We start from the raw sequence: 17,500 nt of genomic DNA, 5'->3' as shown, positions 1-17,500 counted from the left end.
CTCTCTCTCTCCTTCCTTTTCCTTTTTTTTCATCGCTTTTCCTCTTTTCCTCTTTGTATCTGCTTCCGTCTTTCGGTTATCCATATCTTTTTGTTGCTTTTTCTTTCCTTTCTTTCAAGATGTAACTTTTTTCTTTCCCTTTTCCTTTCGTTCATTCCTTCTCCTCTTTCGCTCTTTATATCTGGTTCCGTCTTTCGTTTCTCCATTTTTTCCCGTGTGTTTTTCTTCCTTGTTTTCTCTAATAACGTAATTTTATCTCTCAACCTCTCTCTCTCTTTCTTTTCCAATTTTTCGTTCCTTCAGTTTTCTTTCATCTCTTTCTCAACGGATTGTTTTGCGTCTGTTTCCGTATCTCAGTTATTCATATTTTCCAGCGGTTTTTTCTTCCTTACTATCTCTCATAACATAACTCTCAACCCCTCTTTTCCTTCTTTTCCTTTTCTTTTCATTCCTTCTCCTCTTTCTCTCTTTGTATCTGTTCCCGTCTCTCGGTTAGCCACATCTTCCAGTAGCTTTTTCATAATTTCTTTGTCATAACGTAATTCTCTCTCTCTCTCTCTCTCTCTCTCTCTCTCTCTCTCTCTCTCTCTCTCTCTCTCTCTCTCTCTCTCTCTCTCTCTCTCTCTCTCTCTCTCTCTCTCTCTCTCTCTCTCTCTCTCTCTCTCTCTCTCTCTCTCTCTCTCTCTCTCTCTCTCTCTCTCTCTCTCTCTTCCTTTCGCTGCTTCTCAACACTTCTCTCCTCTCCCTCCTTTTATCTGCTTCTCTATCTCTATTTCCGTATTCTCCAGCAGCTTTCCCTTCATTCTTTTATCATATCGTAACTCTCTCTCTCTCTCTCTCTCTCTCTCTCTCTCTCTCTCTCTCTCTCTCTCTCTCTCTCTCTCTCTCTCTCTCTCTCTCTCTCTCTCTCTCTCTCTCTCTCTCTCTCTCTCTCTCTCTTTCCCTTCCTTTCCTATACCTCATCCCTTTCTCCTCTCTCCCCCTCTTATGATTTCTTGTAGCGGCGTGAATAAAATATATGAGGCAGTGTTACCATGTCAGTGAGGAAATGCATACTTAATAACATACAAAGTACCGCTGTGTGTGTGTGTGTGTGTGTGTGTGTGTGTGTGTGTGTGTGTGTGTGTGTGTGTGTGTGTGTGTGTGTGTGTGTGTGTTTTCTCGAATTGTTTATGTGCGAAGAGGAGTTTGTGAAATATATATTACCCTCGTTTTCTTTTTTTCATATTCGTGTTATTTGTTATGGTTCGTGTTTATTAAGTTTTATAGAAGTTATTATATGTATGTGGAAGGGATGTTTTTTTTTCTCTCTCCTTATATTCGTGTTGTTCTCGTTGTTTTATATTCCTCTTGTTGTTGTTCTGTATAGGTTTAGTTTTGCAGGAATTACTTTATATATGAGAAAGGGATTTTTGTCTTTTATTCGAGTAGTTCTTTTCATATTCTTCTACTCGTTGTTCTGTTGTTCTGAGGAGCGTATCAAGACACCTCTCCTTCCGAAATTGACCTCTCTTTCGGCCACTCTTCTAAACTCTAGGGGCAGTGATTAGCGGGCTTTTTCCAATTATTGATAGGCTACATACTCTCCTTTTTCTCTCCTCTGCTTCTTCTCTGCTACTGTTTGGTCCTTCTCTCTTTCTCCTTCCTTTCCCTTTCTCTCTGTTTCTCCGTTACACCCTCTCCTTTCTCTCTCGTCTGCTTCTTCTCTGCTAATGTTTGGTCCTTCTCTTTTCTCCTTCCTTTCCCTTTCTCTCTCTTTCTCCGTTACATTCTCTCTCTCCTTTCTCTATCGCTCTCTCAATATCTCTTCCTGTCGTTTCTTCTACTCACATGAAAACGATTTGCAAAGGTCGGAAAGGAAAGTAATCGTGTTCTAATGTTTATAACGTTTTGTAGAAATTATATGAGTATGCGAAAGGGATGTTTTTCTTTTATTATTGTTAACCTTTTCATACCATTCTTCTTATCGTTTTGTATACGTCTAGTTTTGCAGAAATTGTTATATGAGTATGCGGAAAGGGTTGGTGCGTATCTTTATTGTTTTTGTGCTAAGAAGAGTTTAAAAAGTATTACCACTATTTTGTTTTTGTTGTTCATTTCATAATACTCTTCTTGTTGTTCTGGATATATGTTAAGCTTTGCAGAAATTGTTATATAAGTATGCGGAGGGGAGGTTATTCTAATGTTCGTGTTGTTCTTTCCATACCGTATTTGTTATTGTTCTGGATATATGTTAAGCTTTGCAGAAATTGTTATATGAGTATGCGGAGGGGAGGTTATTCTAATGTTCGTGTTGTTCTTTCCATACCGTATTTGTTATTGTTCTGGATATATGTTAAGCTTTGCAGAAATTGTTATATGAATATGAGAAAGGGGCGTTGCATTATTTATTACCGAGAGAACGTTTATTCTTTCAGCTGTTGGCAACGTTTCTGTAACATTTCCACTCTCTGCTTTATTTGCGCGCATTATATATTCACGCTGTCAAACAATTACACAAAGGCCCGCTCTCCGTATGACAAATTTTTCGACATGAATTATACCAGCGCCCTTTTTTTATGCTGTTTTGCTCGTGCCGTCTGAAAATAAATGTTACTGGATTTATTTTTTGTTGTTTACTTGTTTATTTGCATGTTTGTTTATCTGTTTGTTAATTATTTATTTTTTGTTTATTCGTGTATCCGTTTTCTTTTCTCTGTTGGTCTTTCTTTTTTTCTTTTTTCATCTTTCTTTCTTTCGGTCTCTTTCTTTCTTTCTTTCGTTCATTTTTTTGTTTGTTCATGTTTTTGTTTCTTTGTTTTGCTGTTTATATTTTCTTTCCTTCCTTCTTTCTGTTCTTTCTTTCTTCCTTTCTCTCTTTTAACTCCTTTCCCTTCCTTCCTTCTTTCTTTCTTTCGTCTTATTTTTCTCTTCATTTCTTTTTTCTCTCTTCCTATCTTTCTTTCGGTCTTGGTTTTCCGTTTATATTATCTTTCTTATCTGGGAGCGGCGAGTAACGGGCTTTTTTTTTGTACTCTTTTTGTTGCCCTTGAGCTGCGTCCTTTGATGTAAAAAAAAAAAAAAAAAAAAAAAAAATGACATGACATTCATATCACATCACATCACACGCTCCTGTCTCGCCTTGCCCGCAGACTTCACCCTTGACCTTACCCACGCCCACTACACCCACCTTCACCCTTAATCACCCCTCCCCTTTTATCACCTCTTCCTTCCCCTGGTCATCCACGCGCACACCCACCTCTTCTCTTTTCTCTCACTCCCTCATCCTCCTCCCCACTCATACATCCACTCTTCATCCAACACAAACATCATCATCACACTCCCATCTCCTCCCTACCTCAACTTCTCTCACACATCCCTCACATCACTAAACTTCATCTCCTCCCTACCTTACTCAGCCTCCCAGACCGACATCATCTCCTCCCTGCTTAAGCCTATGCCTAACACACCCACACATATCCCACCACACTGCATCTCACATTCCTCAGCCTCCCACAGCATCCCACATCTTCCACCGCACTCCACCTCCCATTCCTCAGCCTCCCACAGCATCCCAAATCTCCCACCACACTCCATCTCCCATTACTCAGCCTACAACAGCATCCCTATCACACATCTCCCACTGCACTCCATCTCCCATTCCTTAGCCTCCCGCAACATCCCACATCTTCCACCGCACTCCATCTCCCGTTCCTCAGCCTCCCGCCAGGTGATGCAGCGCGTAATAACGAGGACTAATTGTTGCCGCTAAATTGAGTTAAGGAAAGGAGAGACCTGAATCTGGGCACGAGGAGGCTGGCTGATTGGATGCTGCGACGTGGCCAGGCGAGGCGAGGCTGAGGCGAGGCTGGTGCATGTTAGTTTGTCAGGGTTGGTGTTCTCGTTTGTTTCTTCTCTGTAATAAACTGTTTGGTCCCTCGCTGTCTCCCTTCTGCCTTTTCCTCTCTCTTTATTTCCCGGTTTCATCCTCTCCTTTCTCTCTCGTCTGCTGTTTGGTTCTTCTCTCTTTCTTTTTTCTTCCTTTCTCTTTCTCTCTGTTTCTCCGTTACATCCCCTCTCCTTTCTCTCTCGTCTGCTTCTTCTCTCTCTTTCCTTCTTCTTCCTTTCTCTTTCTCTCTGTTTCTCTGTTATTCTCTCTCTCTCCTTTCTCTATCGCTCTCTCAATATCTCTTCATGTCGCTTCTTCTTCTTCTTCTTCTTCTTCTTCTCACATGAAAACGATTTGCAAAGGGTCGGATAGGTAAGTAATCGTGTTCCAATGAGTGCTTTTTTTTTCTTTTTCATGTTCGTGGCCCAGAAGCTTCGTCAAAGTTATGTATGCACTATCAAGGTTATGCAGGTACTTCCCCTCCTCCTCCTTCCCTCCTTTGAAACGCTCACAACTTCTAGGAAAGCCTTGCCAAGTGTGTGTGCTTGCGCGCCGAACCGTTTTTATCAAAGAATATGATGATGGCCCGTCTCTCTCAGTCTGTCTACCATCTCTGTTGATCCGTTGTTTTCCTTCTTTCTTTTCACTTATCCTTTTTCTTTTTTTCCTTTTTTTTTCTTTCTTCCTCTCTCCTTCGTTCTTTCTTTCTCTCTCCTTCTTTCTCTTTTTCTTTTTCTTTCTTTCTTTCTTTCTCTCCTTTCTTTACTTTTTTCTTTCATTCCCTTTCCTTTCTTTCTTTCTGTTTTCTTTTTTCCTCTCTCTCTCTCTCTCTCTCTCTCTCTCTCTCTCTCTCTCTCTCTCTCTCTCTCTCTCTCTCTCTCTCTCTCTCTCTCTCTCTCTCTCTCTCTCTCTCTCTCTCTCTTCTACCCCCCCCCCTCTCTCTCTGATCGAATTCCACCCAGGGCAACTTTTTCCCTCTCTGACTGGCTTCCTCTCAATGCATCAGACTCCATCCCTCCCTTCCCCCTCTTCCCCTCCCTCCCTTCCCCTCCCCTCGTCCTGGGTCGGGAGTGGCGGCTACTGGGTACTTCTCGCCAGCTCCTGTTCCCCTCTCAGCTGGCCCCCGTAAATTGCGTCATGATAGAGAGCTACTTGTATCATGCTTGCTGTTGCTTTGCCTCACCGCCCTCACTGGTAACTCGATAACCCTTCAAACCCGGGAGAGCTAAGTGTGCCTTCCCGCAGCGCTGATCCGTTTAAGAGAGCCTCCTCGATAGCTGTAAAACCATTCAATCCCGAGGCGCTGATTCGTGTTAAATTGCCTAATCAGTAGTTATAAAAACCTTCAAACCCGCCTTGCTAGTCAGTTGTTAAGTAACCCAAACAATAGTTATATGAGCCTTCAAATCTCTATCTATATCTATCTATTTGCTTATCTAATCTATCTGTTCTCCTTGGCTTCTCCCTATCTCACTCAGCCTCTCAATCTCACACGTCTCCCAACACACTCCATCTCCCGTTCCTCAGCATCCCACATATCTATCTATCTATCTATCTAAGAACAGGGACAGAAGAACGCAAGGAGTTACAAGAGGCCGGTAGGCTTATGCAAGGCAGCTCCTGTGAACTAATCTTTTCATGAATGTGTTTTTCGAATTGGCACTCACCACATGACTGCCAGGCCTGTTCCATTCATCCACCACTCTGTCGGTAAACCAATTCTCGTCAGTGTCCTTATTGAATCTGAATTATTCCCATAGGTATTTATATCCTCTGCCAACAACCAAACGCCCACGACCTAACTTTTACATAACAAGAAAATACACGACCGGAATTAGCAAACGCGTAAGAAAAAAAAAAAGAATCCTGCCAGTCCTAAAAATGATAGACACACAAACAGTTGCACAAGTTCCTCAAAGCTTCACTATAGCGCATTAACCAAGTCTTTTTTACATAACTGTCCATTATTTGTGTTCCTGATTGTTTTGGTGGAGGGTGATCGATAGCAAACAGCGGCTCCCACACCGGTAGCCTCCTTTTGCTAGGGCTCTCACCATCATGACCCTATTTCTATCACCCTTTTAAGACCCTTCATCCATTAACAAACCTCGATCTATCTATCTGTAACCCATTCTATGTATTTTCCGGACTATATAGAGTGAACTGTGACCCTTCATCCATTAACAAACCTCGATCTATCTATCTGTAACCCATTCTATGTATTTTCCGGACTATATAGAGTGAACTGTGACCCTTCATCCATTCACAAACCTCGATCTATCTATCTGTAACCCATTCTATGTATTTTCCGGACTATATAGAGTGAACTGTGACCCTTCATCCATTAACAAACCTCGATCTATCTGTAACCTACTCTATGTATTTTCCGGACTAAATAGAGTTAACTGTCCTATCTGGGTCGTGATGGGCAGCTACTTCATGCTATCCGGCTCTCGTGACCGCTTCCACTGGGTACTATAAAAAAAGATAGATAAGCTTTCAAGTCACTAGTGTTTATCCCCGTGTAAGATCTATCTGTAACCCATTCTATGTTTTCCGGACTATAAGCAAGTACTGTGACCCATTCATCCATGACAGACAGCCTCGTAATGTTTCTATCTGTAACCCATTCTATGTATTTTCCGGACTATAGAGTGACTGAAGACCTTCCCGTTACCAACCTCGATCTATCTATCTGTAACCTATTCTAGTGGGCATACTTTTTTATTTTTATTCTGGTAACACTTTATCTCTCTGTTAAGATCCACGATATAGTTATTTTTTTTATTCTGGTAACAATTTATCTCTGCATTAAGATCCACGATAGAGATAGTTATTTTTTTTTATTCTGGTAACAATTTATCTCTGTATTAAGATCCATGATAGAGATAGTTATTTTCTTTATTCTGGTAACAATTTATCTCTGTATCAAGATCCACGATAGAGATAGTTATTTTTTTTATTCTGGTAACAATTTATCTCTGTATTAAGATCCACGTTGGTGTTAATAGTGGGCATACTTTTTTATTTTTATTCTGGTAACACTTTATCTCTCTATCAAAATCCACGATATAGTTATTTTTTTTATTCTGGTAACAATTTATCTCTCTATCAAGATCCACGATAGAGATAGTTATTTTTTTTATTCTGGTAACAATTTATCTCTGTATTAAGATCCACGATAGAGATAGTTATTTTTTTTATTCTGGTAACAATTTATCTCTGTATTAAGATCCACGATAGAGATAGTTATTTTTTTTATTCTGGTAACAATTTATCTCTGTATTAAGATCCACGATACAGATAGTTATTTTTTTTATTCTGGTAACACTATTTCTCTATCAAAATCCACCTATCTATCTCTACCCATCTGTGTCTCTAGCTCTATCTATATCCATCTGTCTATCTATCTATTTATCTATTTATACATCTTTCAATATCTATCGATCGATCTATCTCTTATCTATATCTTCAGCTATATCCATATGTCTATCTATCTATCTATCTATCTATTTATACATCTTTCAATATCTATCGATCGATCTATCTCTTATCTATATCTTCAGCTATATCCATTTGTCTATCTACCTATCTATCTATCTATCTATCTATTTATACATCTTTCAATATCTATCGATCCATCTATCTCTATCTCTTTTTTTACATGTTAATTGATGTTGAAAGTGGGTAGTAAGGTAAAGGTAAAGTTGGGGGCAATATGCTAAGCTGCGCGTGGCCTCAGTGCTAATCTCCGTCACACTGTTGCCAAATTCTTTAACAAGGGAGCATTACCCCACCTAAAAATCATTCACGTGTTTACTGGATTGAGGCAGAAAGCATTAAGACCAAGTGACATTATAGGAAGCATTATAAATCAACTATGGACGTTTTGTATCTATTTCTCCGCGTCTGTCTGTCTCTGTTCTTCATCTTCTGCAGTAGTTTCTTTTTCCTTCCTTTCTCTCACCATTCACACAGCTATCAGCCTTTTCTTCTCCTCCTTCTTCTCCCCTCTTCTCCTTCTTTCTTTCGTTCCTTCACTGATCTTCTCTATTTCTCCATGTCTCTCTGTTCTTCATCTTCTGCAGTAGTTTCTTTTCCCTCTCTCTCTCCACCTCCACACAGCTCACCCTCTTTCTCCTTCCTCTCTCCTCTCTCCTTCTTTCTTTCTCTTCTTTTCTTTGTCTTCTCTATTTGTCTCTGTTCTTCATCTTCTGCAATAGTTTCTCCTTCCTTCCTTTCTCTCACTATTCACACAGCTATCAGCCTTTCCTTCTCCCCTCTTCTTATTTATTTTATTCCTTCCTAGATCTTCTCTATTTCTCTCTTCTTCGGTTTCTCCCTCTCTTCCCTTGTTCTCGTCTGTCACTCTGTTGCTATATGATCTATCTCTTTCTCATTCTCTTTCTTTCTTCTTTCTTTCCCTTTCTCTCTCTCTCTCTCTTTCTATTTCTCTTTCTGTCATCTTCCTATCCCTTTCTCTCTCTCTTTCTTTCTATTTCTCCATTCTTTCTCTCCTTCCTCTCTTTCTCTTCATATCTCTTCCTGTAACTTCTCATTCCTTTGTATTTGTATATGTCAAGCATCGTCGGGAGCTTGTGTGTTATTTTCCTATTGGTGTTTAGCGTCAATGGGAGATGAGCGATGAGTCTTGGCCCGTTGGTACATACGATAACACGACGCTGCTGAGCTTCAATAGGGCGCGGCGGCCACAGACAGTTAGTTTCCTTGTGTCTATATCGAGAGATTACTCACAAACGCTTCCTCTCCCTCCTCCTCCTCCTCCTCCTCTAATATTTACAGAGAGGCATCTTCTTTATCCTCCCACTTCCGCCCTTCACACAGTCTCTCTCTCTCTCTCTCTCTCTCTCTCTCTCTCTCTCTCTCTCTCTCTCTCTCTCTCTCTCTCTCTCTCTCTCTCTCTCTCTCTCTCTCTCTCTCGGTTAACCAATTCTTTTACTCTCCTTTTTTCCTTTTTTGTTTGTTTCTTTCTTTCTTTTTGTTTCTCTCTCGGCTGTTCACTTTTTTTCTCTTTTTTGTGACATTCTCAGTTTCTCTGCCTTTTTTTTTTTTTTTTTTTTTTGCTGGTGTCGTGCAAGCATTCTGTTACTGATCTCTCTCTCTCTCTCTCTCTCTCTCTCTCTCTCTCTCTCTCTCTCTCTCTCTCTCTCTCTCTCTCTCTCTCTCTCTCTCTCTCTCTCTCTCTCTCTCTCTCTCTCTCTCTCTCTCTCTCTCTCTCTCTTCTTTATATTTTCTTTTGTTCTTCTTTCGTTATTTCTTTCATTTTCTTTCGTTCTTTTACTCCTTCTTTCCTTCTTTCTTTCTTTCATTCTCGTTCTTTTTCTTTTCTCTCTCTCTCTCTCTCTCTCTCTCTCTCTCTCTCTCTCTCTCTCTCTCTCTCTCTCTCTCTCTCTCTCTCTCTCTCTCTCTATCTCTCTCTCTCTATCTCTCTCTCTCTCTCTCTCTCTCTCTCTCTCTCTCTCTCTCTCTCTCTCTCTCTCTCTCTCTCTCTCTCTCTCTCTCTCTTTCGTAAACAGCCGCCATTGCATCACTGTTTTTCTTCCTCTCCTCTTTCCTCATGTTTGCTTTTTCCTCCCTCTCACGCAATCCTAGAGAGAGAGAGAGCCTATGCCTTGTTTCCCCCCCCCCCCCCTCTCTCTCTCTCAATGTGTCGTTTTGTATCTATTTCTCTCTGTCCGTTTTTCATCTTCTGCAGTCGCTTCTTCCTTCCTTCCTCTCTCTCACCATTCACATAGCTATCAGGCTTTCTTTTCCTCCTCCTTCTCCTCCCCTCTTCTCCTTCTTTCTTTTATTCCTTCCCTGGTCTTCTCTATTTCCATCTTCCTCGGTTTCTCTCTCCTTCTCTTCCCTTGTTCTCGTCTGTTCCTTCTCTGTTGCTATCTGGTCCGTCTCTCTTTCTTTCTCTTTCTCTCTCTTTCTATTTCTCCCTTCTTTCTCTCCATATCTCTTTCTGTTACTTCTCATTCCTTTGTCGTGTTCTCTCAAGTCTTGTTCTTCAATACTTGGTTCTCAGTGTCTCGTTCTTCTTCCTCTTCACCTCTTCCTTTTTCCTCTCTCCCCTATTTCCCTTTTCCTAGTTCGTCCTCACCTTCCTCTCTCATATTTCACAGACTTTTCTTTTCTTATCTCTCTCAGTTCCTTCTTTATCATATTTTTCTCTTATGCTTATCCTCCTTTTCTCATTTTCACGTTCTCCTTCATCTTCACCTGTTCTTCTCCTTTCTTAACGCCCCCCCTTCCCATCTCCATCGCCCTTTTCCTCCAGTCTCCCATTCTCCTGTATTGCTCTTTCTCCCCCTCTCTCCTTCTTCCTTCTGCCTCCCTCCCTCCCTCCTCAACTTCCACTTTCGGTTACTCTTGCAAGCTCTTCCTGTCTCTGTTCGCCTCGTCTTGCTGTTCTTAAGTCATTTTTTCGTCTTTTCTCTCTACCTATTTCTCTTTTTCTCTCCGTTCCTCCTGTCTCTCATTCTCTTCTCCTTCTCCTCCCTCCCTCCTCCCCTCTCTCCCTCTCTCGGTCAATCTTGCAAGCTCCTCCTGACTCTGTTCTCCTCGTCTTGTAATTCTTATGTCATTTTTTTCGTCTTTTTTCTCTACCTTTCTCTTTTGTCCTTGTTTTTTTTGTGCTTTTTTCTTTCTTTTTTTTCTCTCTCATGTTTTTTCCTGCTTCTGTTTTTGTCTGACTGAATGTTTTTTCTTTGATCCAGATTCGAGAAGTTGAGGTTTATTTGTTCTTCTTGTTGTTTGTTCAGCTGTTTTTTTTTGTTTTGTTTTTGAGTGGGCGGGTCACTTAGTTTCACAGTTTTTGTTTTGTTTTCTTCTTTGTTTGTTTTTGCGTCGTCTTCGTCGTCTTCGTCTTCATTTTGTTTTCTCCTTTCCATCTTCTTTTTGGTTTCTCTTTTGCTTGTTCTCGTCTGGTTCTTCGTCTGCTTTTTAATCTTTTTCTTTTTTTCTATCCAATATATGTTTTTCCTTATCGTTCAAGTTTTCCGTATTCCTCTCCTCTATATCCTCCTCCTCCTCCTTCCTCCTCTTCTTCCTCTTAATCCTCCTCCTCCTCCTCCTCCTCCTCTTCGATTACATCCCTTTTCACTTATTCTTCTAACTATACTTTTCCTTTATCATCTTTCATCACATCCTCCTCTTCTTCCTCTTCTTCCTCTTAATCTTCCTCCTCCTCCTCCTCCTCCTCGATTACATCCCTTTCCACTATGTCATCTAACTATACTTTCCCTGTCAGCTTCTCCTCCTCCTCCTCCTCCTCCTCCTCTTCCTCCTCCTTTTCTTCCTCTTAATCCTCCTCCTCCTCCTCCTCGATTACATCTCTTTCCACTATGTCATTTAACTTTACTTTTCCTTCACTACCAGGTTCTTCTCCTCCTCCTCCTCCTCCTCCTCCTCCTCCTCCTCCTCCTCCCCACTCCTCTACAACCCTTCTAAATATACTTTTCCTCCTCTATTAACTTCCACCACCTCCTTATCTTCCTCCTTCTCCTCCTCCTGCTCCTCCTCTACAACCCTTTCTCCTCTTCTTCCTCCTCCTCCTCCTGCTCCTCCTCCTCTACAACCCCTTCCCCCATCACAATTAATAAGTGAGGGCATCCACTGAGGTAACAGGCAAAGAAAACAAGCCGAGTGTTACTTTGCCAGCCAAGATGACGCCTTTGATAACAACATGACTCTGTGTACGACGCGCCATCTTGCTCTTCCCCTTTCGCTTGCTCTTCCTCTTCCTCCTCTTCTTCGTTACCGTCGTCGCCTTCCTCCTCCTCCTCCTCGTCCTGTTTCTGTTCCTCTTCTTCCTCTTCTTCGTTACCGTCGTCGCCTTCCTCCTCCTCCTCCTCGTCCTGTTTCTGTTCCTCTTCTTCCTCTTCTTCGTTACCGTCGTCCTGTTTCTGTTCCTCTTCCTCCTCTTCCTCGTTACCGTCGTCGCCTTCCTCCTCCTCCTCGTCCTGTTTCTGTTTCTTTATTTTCCTTGTTCCTCGTTTGCTTCTCATTCTCCCTTTTCTAAGCGTCAGTCTTCTCGTCCTTCTCCTCCTTCATTTCTCGTTCCTTCTCTTCTTCTTCATTCTCATCGTCCTGTTTCTGTTCCTCGTCTTTCTTATCTTGCTTCTGATTCTCATACTCTTTAATCTCCTTCTCCTTCTCTTCTTCATTCTCATCGTCCTTCTTTTTCGCCTTTTCTGTTCCTCCTCTTTCTTATATTGCTTCTGCTCTCTACTCCATATTCTCCTCCTCCTCTTCCTCTTCGTCATCGTCGTAGTCTTCTCGTCCTGCTTCTGTTCCTCCTCTTCCTTGTCTTCCTCTTGCTCTTCATACCTCGTCATCCTCCTCCCCGTCCTTCTCCTCCTCCTCCACTTTCAACTCCAACTCCTCAAACTCCTAAATAAACACAATGTCAGCTTCTCCTCCTCATGCACCTCCTCCTCTTCCAATTTTTTGCCCCTGTCTTTCTCTCTCCCTCTCTCTCTCTGACCGTCTAGCCTAAAGACAGACCGAGCCCCCAATCCTCCCTTTGCGGCACCCCAGACGGACCACCGCCGACGTCCCGACCAACCTTAATTCTCGACCGCCCAGACGCGCCCTTTCCCCGACCTGCCGCCGACGCGCACTCAAGAATCCGGCACTTTGGGAGCAGTTCAGTGACCCCTCATGTCAGTCACCTCTTCCCGTTTTCTTTGACATGAAAACTCCAACTGACTGGCTTACTTAAAATTCCTCTGTGGGTGTTTCAATGGGGAGAGAGAGAGAGAGAGAGAGAGAGAGAGAGAGAGAGAGAGAGAGAGAGAAGCATCTTACATCTACTCGTGTTCTTCCTCCTCCCTCCATTATTTTCCTCTCTTCTTCCTCCTCCTTCCTTCCTTCCCTCTCGTCTCTATCCTTTCCTTTCCTCTTTTCTCCCTTCTTCTATCCTATGTGTTCCTCTTTCCCTCCTTCTATATCCTTTCCTCCTTTACCCTCCTCTTTCCCTCCCTCTCTCTATCCTTATCGTCTGTCTCCCTATTCTTTTCCTCCCTTTCTCTCCATTCCTCTTTCTCTCCCTCCTTTTCTATCTTCTTCCTTTACTACCTTCCTTCCTTCTTTCCTCTCTTTTCCTCCCCTTCTTCTACTCTCCCTCTTCAGTCCTCTCTGCTTCCTTCCTTCCCTTCCTCCTTTCCTCTCTTTTCCTCCCCTCCCTCTTCTCTTCCCCTTCATTCCTCTCTACTTTCTCCCTTTCCTACTTCCTCTCCTCCCCCGTCCCTCCCTCCTTCCCTCCTTTCCATATCAGTTCAAAGTTAGTTCCGGATCCCTTCGCTGACTCCCCTTTAAGAGAATCCAAATATCGTGTTAGGAGACGTCAAGTGACGGGCTGGAGAACGCGGCGCCTCCGAATTTATCCCGGGAAGCCTTCCGATAAATCATGACTGTTCCCCGGTCTTCAGGTGCCCCGGGCCGCTGCAGGGAGAGAATGGCGGTCGGGGAGGAGGAAGAAAGGAGAAAAGAGAAAAGAAAGGTGAGAGATGAGAATGGCTGCTGCATGAGGTGGGAAGGTGGGAAAGGTGAGATGAGAGGTAAGGAGAAAGAGAGAGTAGAGAGAAAGAAGGGAAGAGCTGTATGGAAAGTTAGATTAGGTTAGGTTAGGTTAGTGGAGATAAGAGAGAAGAGAGAAGGAAGGACAAAGCGAGAGGAGAGAAAGGTGAGGTGAGAGGGTGAGGGACAAAAAAAAAGAAGATAAAAAAAAGATAAAAAAGATTGAATATTACGTAGAAAGGAACAAAACTATGACGGGAAAAGAGAATGAGAGAAAGGAATGAAGGATTAACGTAAAAGGAGTTAAGAACGAGAGAGAGAGAGAGAGAGAGAGAGAGAGAGAGAGAGAGAGAGAGAGAGAGAGAGAGAGAGAGAGAGAGAGAGAGAGAGAGAGAGAGAGAGTAAAAGGTTATTAAGGAGAGCAGAGCAAACAAGGAAGTGGACATAAGCAGGGAGGGAGGGAGAGAGGGAGAGAAGCAAAACAAAACAGAGAAAAAAAAGAAAAGAAAACATAGACACAAATAAAATAGAAACATAAAACGAGAGAAGAGTGAAGGAGGAGGAGGAGGAGGAGGAGGAGAGGAGGAGGAGGAGGAGGAGGAGGTACGGAGAGGTTAACTAAATCAACCTTCACAGAATAAGTGGAAATGTAGGCGAAGAGAAAGAAATGGAGAAAAATGGAAGAAATAAATAAAAAAACACATAAAAAGAGAGGAAGAAGAAGAAGAAGACACCGAAAGAAGGGAGACAGAAAGAGACGGATAAGAAGCACAGTAAAAAAAAAGACGAGAGAAAAAACTGAAAAAAAGAGCAAAATAGGAGAAAAGAAGAGGTAGAGGTGAAGACAAAAAAAAAAAAATGATAGCAACGAAGAAGAAATACAGGGAAGAGGAGAGAGAGAGAACGAGAAACAGAGGAGGAGAGAGGTACAGAGATAAGAAGGGAGACAAAAAAAACAAAAAAACAAGGAGAGGTAAACGAGAGAAGAAAAGGACGATATAGCAGAATAAAACAACAAAAAAGGAGAAAGGAAAAGGGAGATATAAGAGACGGGGAGAGATAAACGAGACAGAGAAAGAACCAAAGGATAAATAAAGCAAAACAACAACAACAATAACAAGAGAAAGAGAGAGAGGAGGAGAGAAGGGGAAAGGGAGGTGAGGAGGAGAAGGGAGGCAGCAGACACCGTTATGAATAAATAAATCACAAACTTCTTTCAACTAAGCCAAAACTTCGCAGACGATATCTTGTGCTATTGGAACCTTTACGAGCCGCCGCTGGGATTGGCCGCAGTCACCCCAACCTTTACGTTCCTTCTCGGCCCGTGGGAGGAGGCGACGGCAAGGCGGCGCGGCCAAGATACGGCACTCCGGCGGGTTTAATATAATCCCACGAATGGTTTATATCCGCGCGGCGACAGACATCTCCTCCAGTGAAGATTCCCCGCCCATGCACTCCTCTCTCGCTGACCTTGACCGTGACCTTGACTGCGGAGTGTGGCGGTCATGCTGGCGCCACACCGGGACACCTCGGCAACACAGGGCCCTCTCTCACGTCTCCCTCCCTCCCTCCTGCTCTCTCTCCGCTCGCTCTGTATCTCCCGTTCTCTCCCTCCTGCACCTGTGGGTCATCTCTCACCAGCAGGATCGTTGAGGGTCATGCCGTCAGCGCTCAGTCCCGGGCATGACGCAACGGGGATAGCTACGCCGCATAAACTTCACGCCTCGACACGGGTTTAGTTGCACGACCCAGCTGTCCCTCCCCGCCGCCAGCTGCCGCCTACGAGGGAACGTGAGAGGCTGTGCAGCGCTACCCCCAACTCAGAGCTCACCCCCAACCCCCGCTACCCCCAACCAAGCTCTCACTCCAAACTTAGCGCTGCCCCAACCTAACAAAGCTACCTCCCAACCCCGCTACCCCAACCAAACCAAGCTCCCTCCCCACCCCCGCTAACCCCAACCAAACCAAGCTCCCTCCCCACCCCCGCTAACCCCAACTTAACCAAGCTCCCTCCCCACCCCCGCTAACCCCAACCTAACCAAGCTCCCTCCCAACCCCGCTACCCCAACTTAACCAAGCTCCCTCCCCACCTCGCTACCCCAACTTAACCAAGCTCCCTCCCCACCTCGCTACCATAACCTACCCAATCTCACTCCCCACGACGCGACCCCCAACCAAGCTCCCTCCCCACCCCGCTACCCCCAACCAAGCTCCCTCCCTACCCCCGCTAGCCCCAACCAAACTCTCACACCAAACTCAGCGCTCCCCCAACCTAACCAAGGTCCTACACCAACCCAGCCCTACGCCCACACCTAGCGCTCCCCCAACTTGGAGCTACCCCCAACCCCCACTCACTCCAACCCAGCACTCCCCAAAAAACAACGTTCACATCAACCAAAAGCACGCATTAACCCCGCCCGCTGTGAACTGTGTGTGTGTGTGTGTGTGTGTGTGTGTGTGTGTGGCTCAGAGAACACAGTGGCCTATATTCTCAAACATTTCCGGGCTTCCACACACCCACACACCCACACACACATTTGATAAGGCTTCCGTAGAGGTTGTGTTAGTATGTATTTCCACGACGGGGAGCTAAACGATCGTATAGTGATAGTTAAGAAAAGGCTTCTCCCTGCACCATGAATGTGAAAAGCACCCCACAAGAGCCTGACTATTATCCTTTGTGGCCTTTGAAAATGTTTATTGTGAGAGCTGTTTTAAAGCGCCTCGGAATACGGGCTAAGTGAGGCAAGGAAGGAAGAAGGAGGAGGAGGAGGAGGCATAATAGACGAAGGGAACGCAGGGGGGGAGTGGGAAAGAGACAAGGAAGCAGGGGATACGGATAAAGGGAGGCAGGGTGATTGAGAACGGGGTATAAGGAGGCAGGGCGAGTATTAAAAGAGGAAAGGAGGCAAGAGCTGAGTATGGGATGGGAGGCGCGGTGAGTGAGTAAGTGAATAAAGGAGCAAAGCGGCAGAACGAGTGAGTAAGGGAGGAAAGGAGTGAGTAAGGGATGAAAAGCAGGGTGAGTAAGCAAGGGCGGTGAGAAGGTAGGAAGAGAAGGAAAGAGAGGGAAGGACGTAGATTGTAGAACTAGCGAGGAGGAAAGGAAAGGATGCAGGAGCGAACCCTGACACACACACACACACACACACACACCTGCTGTTGACTCCTGCAAAACTTTAATGCTGCGCGGAACGGCCACTCAAGACAAACAAATCTGAGCCGAGACGAAGGACTTTGAAACTAATTCGGTCACTGCGTATCTTTAAAGTTATGAGAGAGAGAGAGAGAGAGAGAGAGAGAGAGAGAGAGAGAGAGAGAGAGAGAGAGAGAGAGAGAGAGAGAGAGAGAGAGAGAGAGAAAAGAAAATTAAAGAACAAAAGAAAGAAAAAGCATAGAAAAAGAAAGACAGGAAGAAAGAGGAAAACGAATGAAAGGGCGAAAGACAAAGAAAGCAAGAAAGAAGGAAAGAGAGAGAGAGAGAGAGAGAGACACACACACACACACACACACACACACACACACACACACACACAGGCACGCGCAATATCCACCAGAGGCAAACGAACCTCAAAATTTGGCAAACTTCATCCCACAGACAAACTTAAACACAAACTTCAGCATCACAGCGCCGCCCAACTTACGGACGCTAAACTAATCGTATGCGAGAGGCCGCAGCAACAGAGGCGAGTTATGTAATTACGGTACGAGGCTGATGAGTCAAAAAAAAAAAAAAAAAAAAAAGGTGATTGGCTGGACTTGGGAAGCTGGCGAGGAGGAGGAGAGGGAGGCGGAGGGAGGTACTTCAAATGCAGATGATGGTGTGGGATGATAGTTGGGAGGCAGGGTGGGTGAGTTAGAGAGTTAGTTAAGGAAGTAAGAGCTGTAAGGGATGGAAGGCAGAGCGAGTGAGTAAGGGAGGAATGGAGGCAGGGGCTGTGAGTAAGGATATGGAAGGCAGGGTGAGTAAGGGAGGTGAGAGGGTAGGAAAAAAAAAGGAAAGTGTTGGCGTAGGTGTTAAAACTGTGCGTAATTGAGTTTTAATGTCAATGGAATGGGAAGATTAGGTAGGTAATAAAACTGAGAGAGAGAGAGAGAGAGAGA

At 44.0% G+C, this 17,500-nt stretch overlaps 1 protein-coding gene across 1 annotated transcript in view; it reads right to left on the bottom strand.

Moving 5' to 3' along the window:
• The window catches only part of LOC126996474 (multiple epidermal growth factor-like domains protein 6), a 176,847-nt gene that overhangs the window by 119,910 nt on the left and 39,437 nt on the right, over nt 1-17,500 (bottom strand). The gene's annotated exons all lie outside the window — the stretch shown is intronic.

The sequence above is a fragment of the Eriocheir sinensis genome, chromosome 10 (assembly GCF_024679095.1).
Source record: "Eriocheir sinensis breed Jianghai 21 chromosome 10, ASM2467909v1, whole genome shotgun sequence".
Taxonomy (NCBI): Eukaryota; Metazoa; Arthropoda; class Malacostraca; order Decapoda; family Varunidae; genus Eriocheir; species Eriocheir sinensis.
Note: the sequence above shows the minus strand (reverse complement) of the source record. Positions and strands in the feature narration are given on the sequence as shown.